Here is a 14,349-nt window from a genome sequence, read left to right as displayed (position 1 = left end):
AATAAATGTCATTTGTAGGCAGTGGCCACAATCAAACACTATGGACATCAGCCAGCTAGGTCACAATAGCAAACACCAAATCCACAAAAACAAAAACAACAAAAAAACCCATAAGTCATTCTCTTTAAAAAGATATTTTATTTTTATTTGTTTATTTGAGAAAGAGTAGGCACACCAGGGCATGCAGCCACTGCAAACGAACTCCAGATGCATGTGCCCAAAAGCAGGGCAGTTCATTTGCACATTACTCTGAGACAAGGAGGGAAGGATAAAAGCCTCCTCCATCCATCCTGAACTCTTTTGGGAAATAGCTGTTTTGTTCAAACCTATTAATGAGGTAGTGTGCGTGTGTGTGTGTTTGGCATTTGGGCACTGTTACTCTCAGCACCTAGCACTCAAAAAACTTGATTTCTAGCATATTAATTTACACGTTTTCCGTATCCCACCACTGAAAAACAACGATGTGGCCAGCGATCACGAAATGACACAAGGCTACTAGCTGTCACAGCGATCAGATGATATTGCCAGAGGAAAGGCAGGTTACAGGGGCCGGCTGAGGGGACGCTTGTTTGCAGGTTTCCCCATGAGCCGGAGACCACACAGGCCTTCCAGCCCAGCCGGGAGGACCTTGGGCTCATCTTCCCCTGCCAGGAATTCCCCTCACCCCAGTTTCAGGGGGCAGGAGCCACTGAGATGTTGGCCCGCCCCCTCTCCTCCCCCCCCACCCCTGACGCCTCCCTTACCCCCTCCCCCTCCGTAGGAGGAGCTCCCCTCCTCCGTCTCCCCGTCTCCCACCCTCCCCTAGTCTCTGGGCCGCGCTCGAGCTCTCCCAGCAGCGGAGGAAAGAAACTGGCAATCTCCAGCTGCGCTCAGGCCAGCGCGAGGGGAGGGGCGGAGCCTCAGAGGGGCGTGGTCCGGGAAGGGGCGTGGCCAGAGACGGGGCGTGGCCCGGCGCAGGGGGCGGGGCGGAGAGCCGCTCGCGCCACGCCGCGCCTGACAGGCGAACGGGTCGCCGACCCCCACCCGCGCGCGCCCGCCCGCCCTCCTCCTCCTCCTCCTCCTCCTCCTCCTCAGAGGCTGCGAGGACGAGTTCGGTTCCTGACCCGGCGCGTCCTGACGGAAAGGAGCGGCTGGGTCCCCCGGCCGGCCGCGGCTGAAGCGAGACTTGTCCGGAAGGGGTGAAGGGGGGCGGGCGGGCGGGCGCGCGCCAGGGGCCGAGCATCCCTGTCCTGGGCGCGCCGGCCTCCTCGGCCCCGCCCCGCCCGGCGCGGTAAGTGTGACTTCCTCCTCCTCCTCCTCCTCCTCCTCCTCCTGCGCCCCGGCGGCTGCGCCCCTGCGCCGTTTCTCCCCCCCACACCCACTCCGCTTCTTCCTCGGCGACCCCTCGGGCCCGGCCTGGCCGCGGTGGCGAAGCGCGCGGGGCTCCGGAACTCGAGGTGTCGGGGAGGGAGAGGATGCGGGGTTTCCCCTCTTCTTTCCCCTTCCTCCTCCTCCTCCTCCTCAGCCGCGCTGCCGGGAGTCGAACCCCGGGCCGCCGTGGAAGTTGCTCCAAGTTCTCGGCGTCCACCGCCCCGGGGTGAGGAGATGCCCACGTCTCTGTTCTCCATCCCGGCGGAGCAAACTAGCTGGACGCGATTCCGGATTTCCCTCCCCCCTGCACCCTATCCCCAGCCCCTCGTCGGTACCCGCGGACAGTCACAGAAGTGTACTTTTTTTTTTTTTAAGTTTATGCTTTTTCTCCACCCCCCCCCCAAAGTGGCTTGCTCTCTTATGAGAGGAGAGAGATCGGCGAGGCGTCTTGGGTCCCCGTGGTTTGAAACTGGTTTGAAACTCACATTTAGGCATTGGGTTTCTGTGCGTGTTCCGGAATCGGGAGAGGATGGGAAAAGTTTGCGGTGCCCACGACTTTCTGAAAGTGTTAACTGTTGGCCACTGGGATCGTTCTCATCTGCTTCTGAAAACTTTTTGGGTTAGTCGAGGCAGTCGCCAAATCCTACAGATACAAAAGAAATAGGAGTGTCTCTCGCCCCACCCACTCTTGCATCCCCCACGACATGGTGCATCCTTTGTACATCCATTCGGAGATGGACATGTAGATGCCTCCCCCACCCCCAGCTTTCTGTGAAAATGGACCTGCTGTTACTTAGGTGCGAAGCAGTTTTACTAGTTCACAATAAATGTTAATTGTCCTTTCTCTTTAGAAAACAGTTTGATAAGTCTTCCTCTTAGGAAACAGTTTAATAAGCTTTCTGGTTAGTAGATCACTGTAACAAAACCACTCCCCCTATCCCGCCCCCCCTCCATTTTTAACATTTTCAGGCTTGATTGCCATTGTGAATGTTTTTATGTCCCATGTCTGGACTTAAGTAAGAACTTTGAGATAAAGGTTAATACTCTTGACATTTTTAGGTTATCAGGGAGAAAAATCCTTATAAAATTGTCAAGAAGAAAGCTGGGCATGGTGGCTCATGCCTTTAATCCAAAACTCAGGAAGCAGAGGTCGGAGGATCGTTATGAGTTCGGGGCCAGGCACACATAATATAGTGAATTCCAGGTCAGCCTAGGCTAGAGTGAGATGCTACCTCGAAAAATTAAAAAAAAAAAAAAACAATTGTTAAGAAGAGTGGATGTAGCTACCTCCACATATATATTTGAAACAACTTAATAGCCACGCACTACAACAGGGTAAGCCAACTAATGAATATTGAGGCAAAGCAAGAGGGTAGGGGTAATACACACTGCATATACTATAACAAACATCCTGTAGCAGAGTGAGTCATAGTTTAGGCTTTAGGCTTCCTGGGAGCCCAGGAAAGGGACAGAGTGAACAAAACAAGCTTCAGTGTGTTTCTAATTCCAGTTTTTTTTTGTTTTTTGTTTTTTTAAAAACAAGTTTCCTGCCTAAGCAAGGCATCTTCTAGTAATGAGGCCTGGGAGGGACAATTTCTCATGGGCCCTAATAAAGAAGAGATTGTAATACAACTGAGAGTTTGTGATGCAGCTGACGGCACCCTTAAAAGGTCCCTGTGCACAAAATGTGTTTTGGCATAGGGCAGTAACAAAACTCAAAGGAGAAGTTCTGTAAGAGGGTGTTGTCGTGATCTGGACTATTATTTCCCAAACCATGCTATAAATATGATAAATTAATTTGGGTTTTAGAACAGGATTCTAAATGTGGGGGCTAAAGATGTAGTTTGCTGGTAGCGGACTTGTCTGTTCTGCAAGAGATCCTGGGTTTGGCCCAGCATGGTGGTGCACGCCTTTAATCCCAGCACTCAGGAGGCAGAGGTAGGAAGATGGCTGTGAGTTTGAGGCCAGCCTGAGACTGCACAGTGAATTCCAGGTCAGCCAGGGCTAGATAGAGTGAGACCCTACCTTGTGGGGAGGGAGGAAGATCCTGGGTTTGATTTCCAAGACAAAGGATTAAAAAAAAAAAAGATTCTTTGCTCAAATAACTTTTGAGTTAGCTATATTAGCCAAACTTATTTTTTATATATTTATTTATTTGAGAGTTAGAGAGTATTGGTGCTACGAGCAAGGCAGAGCCTTCCTTCTGCCACTGCAGATGAACTCCAAACACATGAGCCACTTTGTGCATCTGGCTTTACATAGGTACTGGGGAATTGACTCTGGGCCATCAGGCTTTGCAAGCAAGTTCCTTTAACCACTGAGCAATCTCTCCAGCCCTGACAAATTTCAGTAGTAATTTTTGACCCATAATTTCTTGAAAATTTACAACACTATTGTTTAAGTTGACTATTTTAAAGAAGAATGTGGGCTGGAGAGATGGCTTGATGGTTAAGCCCATGAAGCCTAAGGACCCCGGTTCGAGGCTCGATTCCCCAGGACCCACGTTAGCCAGATGCACATGGAGGCATATGCATCTGGAGTTTGTTTGCCGTGGCTGGAGGCCCTGGTGCGCCCATTCTCTCTCTCTCTCTGTCACTCTCAAATAAATAAATAAAAATGTATTAAAAAAATTAAAGAAGAATGTGTTTTGTAACCATTCCCAAATCTAGCAGAATGACTACATATCGGGCAGTTCCTCATGAGTATCTCTTACAACTAAGCTTTGCTAAAAACTGGAGAGCAAACTGTTTTAATTTAGCTACCTTGGCAAGGGCCAATGTGATGATAATCCAAAAGTTAGAACTTTATGCTTCACCTCAAATGAAAAGGCTACTTCCTCCCTGAATTCTGTCACATTTCACAGTTCTAATTTAATGCAAGTTGCCTGTTTGACCAAATAATCTCTGGGTTTACTTGTGAATTAGAGTAGGCTGAGGCAAGTAGAAATCCTTGAGGAGTGTCTTTAATTCTGTCTTTTTAAAAAATTTATTTATTTAAGAGAGAGAGAAAGAGTACTTTCTTTAGTTCTTGAATGTAAACATGTGATTGGCATGATATATGACAAATACCATATGTACTGTTAATTTACTATGAAATCCTAAATTTTATAGCTGTAAGAGATCTTAGAAAACATGGCATATAGTAGAAAGAGTTTAAAGAGATTTAAAGCCAAACAACTCTGGAATTGTGCTATTAATGTGCAGGTTGTTTCTAGCAAGTTTATGAATGTCCTAATCTGTTTTCTGATGTGTAAAAATGATGTGATTATAGCACACACATCGTGCGTGGGATAAATGCCAAGAATGTTAGGCACTGAATATTAGAAAAACAGCTTTAAGAGTACATTGGGTACAGATGGCAAGAGTTTGGAGAACAAGCATTAGCACCTTATCCAAATGTACTTGCTTCCTGAGTTTTAAGTGTCAAGTCATAAGCATTAAGAGGATGTAGGATTTCTTTGAAAATTTATCCGAATCCATTCAGTTTTTGTGTTTGTATGAAGTGTCACACTTGTATACAAAAGTAATACCTTTTGTATTGGTGTACAAAATGTCGCCATTCTGAAAAATTCAGAGCTAATCATTCTTTTCACACTATTTCTAAGAAACTTGTCTGCTGAGCATATCAGACAGGACAGGATATGCTGTAGTAAAAAAAATAAACTTCACCCTAGTGGCTTAAAACACCAAAAGTTTATTTCTGTCTTATTTACATGCCCAGTGAGAGTTAGTATAAGGGCTGTGTTCCAGGTGGTCACATGAAGCCCCAGACTGTCCAAGACTGTAGCTCAACACATTCTTCCACAGTTGTTGGGAGAGGCAAGGGCATGGTGAATAATGGTACACTGGCCCTTAAAGGCTTCCAGTTGAAAGTGAAATGTTAACTTGCATCGCCATTTCATTGGCCAGAGTCATCATGTGACTGCACCTACCTTGAAGGAAGTAGGGAAATGTAGTTTTACCTTCTGCCCAGACAGAAGAGACTTGGGAAAGTCTGCGAGCAGTCAGACTTAAGGAGTACTACTATGCTAAGCAGACTTCAGAGTTCTAAGAGTTACCCCAAGTTCTGAATAAATCAAGCCCAGACTGTGGTTTTCAGTATTCTACTAACAAAATAGAAAACAGCATTTCTTTGTGCATGTGTGTGTTTAGACAGAATTATGCTAATGAGAGTCATAAAGAACATCTTAATTTGAAATGAAATGCTGTTGAAAACCCTACAATTAAATGTACTGTTTTGTCAAGTGGATTTCTTTTTGAGTTGTATGTCCAATCAATAAACATTTGTTAAACGTGTATAAGTCACTGTTAAGTCTTGTGAGGGGATAACAAGCATTTGTTAAATGTATAAGGCATTCATTGTTAGGTCTTGTGATTATCAAAAGGTGAATGGGAGTTTATAATTACTAGGGAAATAGCTATAATTTGAGTTTTCTCTTCCTTTTTCTTTAAAATATTTTTATTTATTTGAGTGAGAAGGGTATGAATGGGTGCACCAGGGCCTCTTGCCCCAGTGCAAACAAACTCTAGACACTCATGAGCCACTTTGTGCATCTGGCTTTACAGTGAATACTGAGGAATTAAACCCTGACTGACAGGCTCTGCAAGCAAGCACCTTTAACTGCTGAGCCATCTCCCCAACCCTCTTCCTTTTTCTTTAAGGCAACATTGAAAATGTTTTACAGTATGATAGAACATACACACACAACCCTTTGTTTTTCTCTTAAGAATTATTTCCTTACAAATTATACAGAATTACTTGTGCTAACTTAAGCAACAGTGTGTTTTGTCAGAGTTCAGGAGCAAGAAGTGAAGCTGGGCCTCAGGCAAGTGGCATCAATAATAGAAACCCAGAAATTGGAGCAGTTCTTTCTCCCTCCTCCCCCCTCCCCTGCCTCTGATTCCTTGTCAGTCGTTCTCTGCACATATACTTCACTGTTCTTTTTTTTCACACAGATATTTTATTTATTTATTTATTTATTTGAGAGAGAGAGGAAAAAAAAAGAAAAGAAGGAGGAGAAAGAGAAAGGGCATGCCAGGGCCTGTAGCCACTGCAACTCCCAATGCATGTACCACCTTGGGCATCTGGTTTATGTGGGTATTAGGGAATTGAACCTGGGCAAGTGCCTTAACTACAAAGTCACTTCTCTCCAGCCCTAATTGTTTTTTTTTGTTGTTTTTTTTTTTTGTTTGTTTGTTTTGGCTTTTTGAGGTAGGGTTTTGCTCAAGCCCAGGCTGACCTGGAATTCACTATGTAGTATGGCCTCGAACTCATGGAGATCTTCTTACCTCTGATATCCACCTCTGTCTCCCTAGTGCTGGGATTAAAGGTGTGCACCATCATGCCCAACTTTCATTGTTCTATTTTCTCTGCTGACTAGTTCCTCTCTGTTTTGCTGCAGCCTGAGTACTTTAACCTAAGAGTTCACGTACTTGAAACTAGAGCCTTTAGCAGTGCCAGCAGAGCTGGAGTCTTGCAAGAACCATGTCTTGCTTAGCCCTTAAGTTAACCACTGTCAAGAGTTTAGAAACAGTGGAGTTGCCTCTAAAGTAAAACAAGTGTGGGTCATTGGCAATGTTATAATAGAGAAAGAGGGGAATTCTAATAGCTTGCAGTCAAGCTTGAGAGTATAGAGACATCAAAACCCCCCACCACATCCAGCATGTTATATGGGCATTGGGGATCCAAACTCAGGTTCTCATGTGGGTGAGGACTTGACTCCTAAGCCATCTCCCCAGCACCTTAATCTATTTTTACGCTCAATAAATGTTCACTCCTTTTCTATCAGCTATATATATTCTTAGCTTCTCTAGCACAGTTTTCTTGTAGTCTTTACCCATAAGTTTCTCCTTTCTTCCCAGTCCAAAAATACCTATAACTTCATCTCAGCAGATAGCTACGAGGAGGTGATGTGGTACCTGAAAGAGGGGATCCCCAGAAAAACAACAAAGGAAGGTGAGTAAAAGCTTTGAATGAGAGTGGGGTGTGGTGGTGCACACTGCACCCCCAGCGTTCTGGAGTTCGAGGTTGCTCTTTAGAAAGTTCCTTTACTATACTAGGGAGAGTGGGTGGGAGATGTAGATTTGAGGCTTCTTGGTTCATTTCCACTTAATATTTGCCTTTATCTGGGAGAGCTATTTCTCTGATAAGCCAAAAGAAATAATACTCAAATCTGTGTGCGTCAGTTTAGAATTGGTGGGCAGGTTTCAGCATGGTCCTTTTTAGAGGCTTGAACCGGCTTGTCGTGAATTATTTGTAATTCCTTACCCTATTGGAGGTTGAGAGGACCACCCTGAAGGGCCTCTAAAGAACATTGGCATTAGCCTAATGTACAATTAACACTGTGAAATCCTAAACTCAGGGTCAGGGGAGACTGCTTAGTCAGTAAAGTGCTTGCTGTGCAAGCATGAAGGAATTTAGCACTTAAAGTGAGAAAGCCAGGCACGGTGGCCAGTGAGTGTAATCCCATCACCAGAGAGAAAGAGACAGGAGAATCCCCAGGGCTTGCTGGTGAGCTCTGGGTTCAGTAAGAGATCCTGTCACACAAAATAAAGTGCAGCAGTTGAGGAAGACACACGATGTCTGGTATTCACACGCATATGCACATATATTCGTGTGTACCCACACACATACACTTCTAGATTTGGTTTGGGTCAAAGAAAAGATAGTGATCACACTGTTACTCTATATGACCATAAGAGATTTGGGTATCAGCCCTCCCCATAATAATGGATCAAGGTGGAAGCAGTTTCTTAGCATCTTTGTGGTATTTCAGTTTATAACTCACATATACATAAAAAGAAAAAGAAATTCTAGCCTCCATTGATTTCTCTTGATTTGCCATTTCATTTATTTGCTTGTCCCATTTTGCTTTTTTAAAAAGTGTGTGTGAGGGGCTGGAGAGATGGCATAGCAGTTAAGGTACTTACCTATGAGGTCTAAAAACCCAAGTTCAATTCCCCGGTACCCATTGTAAGCCAGATGCACAAGGTGGTGCATGCGTCTGGAGTGCATTCAGGGAGGCTCTGGTGCGCCCAGCCCATTCTCTGTACCTACCTACCTACCTGTCTTTCTTTTCTTCTCTCTCTCTCTCCCCCCAGCCCCCCAATAAATAAATAAATAAAATAACTTTTTGAGGTAGGGTTTTACTCCATCTCAGGCTGACCTGGAATTCACTATGTAGTCTCAGGGTGGCCTTGAACTCATGGTGATCGTCCTACCTCTGCCTCCCAAGTGCTGGGATTAAAAGCATGCGCCACCACACCCGGCTTCTTTCTACCTTGTTTAAGACAGACTCTCCTTTTGCCACTGCTGCTTGAGAGCATCTGAATTCTCCTGGCTCTGCCTCATGTTGCCTTAGGTGCTCTGGGATTGCTATGTTTGCACCATTTTGTGGCCAGCTTTGTGTGATCCCTGACAAGGGTCCAACTAGAGGTGGCAGCCTTGTAAGCAAGCACCTTTAACCACTGAGGCATCTCCCCAACTCCCCCATTGTGTTGGAGTTAAATTATAGAATAGTTTATTGGTGGATTTTAAAACTTCTCATTTTTAAAAAAGTTTCACTTTAGGGCAAGCCAGGGAGTTCTTTAATGGCTAACTGGTTTAGTTAGCAAGTGAAGTGATTAACTGTGTTTAACCACATGCAGTTGAGAAAGTAGTCTTCACATTTTCCACCTCTCTGTTGCTTACATTAACCTTTCCTACCCTTGCCTTGCCAGGTGTATGCTGTGCTAACATAAATCCTTCTAAAATCTCACTCGTCCTGCAGCAGAATCAAGTTGATCTGTGATTTTCTCATTATGTGTTCAGAGGCCCCAGGCAACTGTGACTGCTTTTAATTGTGCCTAGAGATTGATTACCTTTTCTGCCTCCATTGCCATAAAGCCACATGGAATACAGACACACTTCTGGATTTGGATCAGGTCAGTAATAGAAACAGTATGGTTAACAGACTGTTAATTTTTTATAGCACAAAAGATACCTTGGTGTTTATTACATTCCAAAAAAAATGGATCAGAGAAGTTAGTTGTTCCCACCATCTTTGTGGTAGTTCAGTTTCTGTCCCTGTGCCCAGAATATATATGTATGTATGTATGTGTGTGTGTATATGTATGTATGTATGTATTCTGGTGATATATATATATATATATTCTGGTGCGCGCAGCCCATTCTCTCTGACGAGGTGTTCTTACTCTTACCAGTCATCATGACATGGCTATTTTCTGATTTTGATTTTTAAAAATTAAAAAAATGTATTTATTTATTTACTTATTTGGGAGATAAAGGCAGAAGGTGGGTGAAGAACATGTGCACCTAGGCCTCTAGCCAGTGCAAAGGAACGCCAGACACACTTGCCACTTTGTGCATCTGGCTTACATGGGTACTGGAGAATTGAGTGTGAGTCCTTAGGCTGTGTACATAAGTGCCTTAACCACCAAGCCATCGCTCCAGCCCTGATTTTTATTTTTATTTTTATTTTTCTGGGTGCTGAGAATTGAATTGAATTGAATTGAAGGCCTCACATTTGCTAAGTCCACCGTCTACCTATTAGCTCTACCGTCAGCCTTAAAGGCTTATGTTTTGTTTTTGTATGTGTTTATTTATTTTTTTAAATTTATTTATTTATTTATTTGAGAGCGACAGACACAGAGAGAAAGACAGATAGGGGGAGAGAGAGAGAATGGGCGCGCCAGGGCTTCCAGCCTCTGCAAACGAACTCCAGACACGTGCGCCCCCTTGTGCATCTGGCTAACGTGGGACCTGGGGAACCGAGCCTTGAACCAGGGTCCTTAGGCTTCACAGGCAAGCGCTTAACCGCTAAGCCATCTTTCCAGCCCCTGTATGTGTTTATTTTTGAAACAGGATCTCACTCAGCCCCGGCAGACCTGAGACTCACCATATATCATAGGCTGACTTCAAGTCAGTCCTCCTGCCTTAGGCTCTCAGGTGCTGCGATTGCAGGCACAGTCATACCTAGCTAAATGACTTTCGCAAAGCAAATATTTTGTTATAATCATGTTATTGTTAATGTAATATTAATTGATCTTTTATAGTTGAGTGGGAAGATAAGGGATATATCATTAATGTAGCGAATTTGTTTATTTTACTATAGTGTGACAGATAGGGTGGATGGCACCGTTGATGTTGTACGTCGGCATTGGCTTTATAGGAAAGTGACAAAAGTTGGAAGGAACTAGTAAGCAGATATCTGAGGAACTTCTATTTAGTCAGTACATGCCATTTTGACTTTCAATTGTAACTCTGACCAACTGAACAGCATTTTTAAAACATTTTATTTTATTTATTTATTTGAGAGAGAAAGAGGCAGACAGAGAGAGAATGGGTGTGCCAGGGTCCTTAGCCCTGCAAACAAACTCCAGATGCATGCGCCATTTTGTACATCTAGCTTACGTGGGTACTGGGGAATAGAACCTAGGTCCTTAGGCTTTGCAGGCAAGTGCCTTAGCGACTAAGCCATCTCCTCAGCCTTTTTAAAAAAAGATACTTTACAGCTGGAGAAGATGGCTTAGCAATTAAGGTGTTTGCCTACAAAGCCAAATGATCCTGGTTCAATTCCCCAGGACCTACATAAGCCAAATGCACAAGGGGCACATGCATCTGGAGTTCATTTGCAGGGGTTGGAGGCCCTGGTATGCCCATTCTCTGCCTTTTTTTTTTTCTCTCTCTCTCTCAAATAAATAAACAAAAAGATAATTTTATTTAATGAATGGTATTTTTATACAAGAATTGATCTGTTCTCCAAGTAGTCTTTTAGTGCTTTATTCACTATTAGTTGGACAAGATCATGGTGGCAAACAGTTTCAATTCACTTTATTGGACACCTGAACACCTGAACTTGTGTATGCCACTTGTATTCTGAATCTGCTTCCTGTTTGTACAATGGGGTTAATAACCACTTGCCTCATAAAGTAGTTGTGAGCAGCAAATAAGACTCACGAAAAGCAAGAGGCAGTGTGGTGTATTTGAATGTGGCCTTTAGAGTCAATTCAACCTCACTTGAGAGTCCTCATCTGTAAGGTAACTCCTGTTTTCCAGTTTTTCTGACCATTAAATGCTCCCCCCCCCCCATTCAATGCAAAGTAATTCACATATTGTATACACTGAGGCATTTAGGAAGTAGTAGTTGCAGTTATAAATCTAATACTTATATTGACACAATAGGGCACTAAGTCCTATTTTTAAAAATACTTTATTTATTTCTGAGAGAGAGAGAGAAGAGGGGGAGAGAATGGACATACCAGAGCCTCTAGACCCTGCAAACGAACTCCAAATGCATGTGCCACCAGGTGCATCTGGCTTACATGGGTACTGGGGAATAGAACCTGTGTCCTTAGGCTTTGCAGGCAAGTGCCTTAACCACTAAGCCATCTCTGCAGCCCCCAAGTCCTATTTTACTGCAGATAGCATTGAGAATCAAGGAGGTGATTTGCCCAAATTATACAGCTAGCAAGGGAATGGCTTACCTATTGACCCCGGCTCTTTCTGCAAGCAAGCAAGCAAGCTCCTTAACCACAGAGCCGTCTCTCTAGCCTCCCAGGATCTTAACTATGACATTGTTTAGGCTACCACTAACTGATCATGCAGGAAAGCAATAGTATAACTCCCACTACCTCCAAACTGACTCATAACTGTAGTGTGATGACCTCTTTTCCCTCTAAAATGTCAAGGCTCACTTGAGTACCCCTGGGTGAGTGGGTTGCTCCATGGCAGATCCACCCATTCCTGTACTTTCCTGACAGGTTGGGTATTGACTAAAAGTTGATTGTGTTGTTCACAACAGTTATAATGCTACAATAGTTATAAAACTTTAAGCATGTAACTTTAAATTGATGCCTGTGGAGGTAATTCTTCCTCCAGAAATTAAGTTGAATGCTTTGGTATGTCTAATATAAATGAGCTATTAAAACTTTGCTGCTGGGTGGTGGTGGCACACACCTTTAATCCCAGCACTCAGGAAGCAGAGGTAGGAGTTCGAGGCCACCCTGAGGCTAATACCAGGTCAGTCTTGGCTAGAGTGAGACCTTACCTCAAAAAAAAAAAAAAAAAAAAAATCTTTGCTAACAGGGCCGGGCATAGTGGCACACACCTTTAATCCCAGCACTCAGGAGGCAGAGGTAGGAGGATTGCTGTGAGTTCAAGGCCACCCTGAGCCTACATAGTGAATTACAAGTCAGCCTGAGCTACAGTGAGACCTACCTCAAAAAACCAAAAACATAAAAATAAAAAAAACTTTGCTAACAAATTGAAGGAAAGTTGGATAACTATAAATGACTAAGAGAAAATCCGTCACAGTTGAGAGTCCTGCTCAAAGAAATAAGGAGCCCGCAACAGAATACAAATTAACTGCATCACTTAGTACACCGACTCAGCTGACTTTTATTGCATGATAATACTTTATCCTTTAAGAACATGATGAATTTAATTTATAATCTGGCATAATATTTTTCATGGTGGTCAGGCCACTGCGCTAATGGAGTCATATTCTTTCAGAAATGCTTTTAAGTTTTTTCTCCATTATAGAAACCATAAGTGGAAATCAGAGATGATGGATCATAATTGGCATGGCTTATGCAAGAAAGTGGATTCACACTCAATAGGAGATACATCAAGTAGATGGCACTAGCTACATATCAAAAGATTTCTGAATGGATGTGTGTCTATATGTTCAGATTAAAATAAGATCTTGAGTGGTGTATAAGTGTCATTTTTACGATGACTAACTTTTCCATTAATGTACCAATCACAGGCTTCATCTGATAAGGGAGGGGCTTTCACTATATTGAGCTCAAGGCTGATTAGAAGTGTATCATGGACGTCTGCAGCTATCTTAGCTTACCTAACTACCTTAGCTTATCTTCTGTCTGCCTTTCATTTTGGTTTTAGCATACTATATTACAGCTTTAAATTTACTGTCATTTTCTGAATTATAAGTGCTTTGAAAGCTCTAGTCCTTTCTGTGATTTTGAGAGAGGAAATAGTAAGTGAATATGATTGAAATTTTGAATTAATCTAGGCAACTATTATTGGACACAGTAGGATATGGCAAGAGTACAGAATTTGGCTTCACAGTTAAAATGTACTCCATATACACAACCTGTATCTTATTATTAATTATTCGGGGGGCAGGCTTCAAGGTAGGGTTTCACTCTAGCTCAGGCTGACCTGGAATTTACTCTGTAGTCTCAGGGTGGCCTTGAACTCACAGCGATCCTCCTACCTCTGCCTCCCAATTGCTGGGATTAAAGTTGTACACTGTCACGCCTGTCAGCCTGTATCTTATAGTGCTTTTTTTTTTTTTTTCCCCCCCGAGGTAGGGTCTCACTTAGTCCAGGCTGACCTGGAGTTCACTATGTAGTCTCAGGTTGGCCTCAAACTCTCAGTGATCCACCTACCTCTGCCTCCCAAGTGCTGGGATTAAGGGCATGCGCAACCACACCCAGCTATATGCTCTTATTTAGGAAATACACACACAAAATTGAACTTTCTTTATTAGACCAATTAGACCGTAAATCCATGTGAAAGTTTTCAGTGTATCCTGGAGTTCTTAACCTGTGAGGTTTTAATCAGCCTTACAAAAGTAAAATTCCTTGACTTGTTGCAGCTAGATTTAAAATCAACATTTGCTTTTACTTTTAATTTACTGATTAAATGAGAATATTTTCCAATTTTTAAAATTTAATTTACTTATTTATTTGAGAGAGCAAAAGAGAAAAAGAGGCAGACACACACACACACAGAGAGAGAGAGAGAGAGAGAGAGAGAGAGAGAGAGAGAGAGAGAATGAGAATGGGCATGCCAGGGCCTCCAGCCACTGCAAACTAACTCTACATGCATGTGCCACCTTGTACATCTGGTTAGCGTGGGTGCTGGAGAATCGAACCTGGGTCCTTAGGCTTCACAGGCAAATGCCTTAACCACTAAGCCATCTCTCCAGCCCCTAGTTATTTTTTATTACTTCTTTATTATTATTTAATATTG

The 14,349-nt window shown here is 43.4% G+C and overlaps 1 protein-coding gene across 7 annotated transcripts in view; it reads left to right on the top strand.

Moving 5' to 3' along the window:
- The first annotated feature begins 1,200 nt into the window (after positions 1-1,200).
- The window catches only part of Klhl5 (kelch like family member 5), an 82,791-nt gene continuing 69,642 nt past the window's right edge, over positions 1,201-14,349 (top strand). For 3 of the 7 annotated variants that reach the window (XM_045161663.1, XM_004658658.3, XM_045161662.1), the window contains exons 1-3: positions 1,212-1,270; positions 7,212-7,305; positions 9,069-9,272. The gene's annotated coding sequence lies outside the window, so the exon portion shown is untranslated. Of the gene's footprint in view, positions 1,271-1,559; positions 1,577-7,211; positions 7,306-9,068; positions 9,273-14,349 lie in introns of those variants that run through there. The other 4 variants (XM_045161665.1, XM_045161666.1, XM_045161664.1 and 1 more) reach the window with 3 other exon arrangements.

Source organism: Jaculus jaculus, chromosome 11 (assembly GCF_020740685.1).
Source record: "Jaculus jaculus isolate mJacJac1 chromosome 11, mJacJac1.mat.Y.cur, whole genome shotgun sequence".
Lineage (NCBI taxonomy): Eukaryota > Metazoa > Chordata > Mammalia > Rodentia > Dipodidae > Jaculus > Jaculus jaculus.
This window is presented reverse-complemented; position numbering and strand designations above follow the sequence as displayed.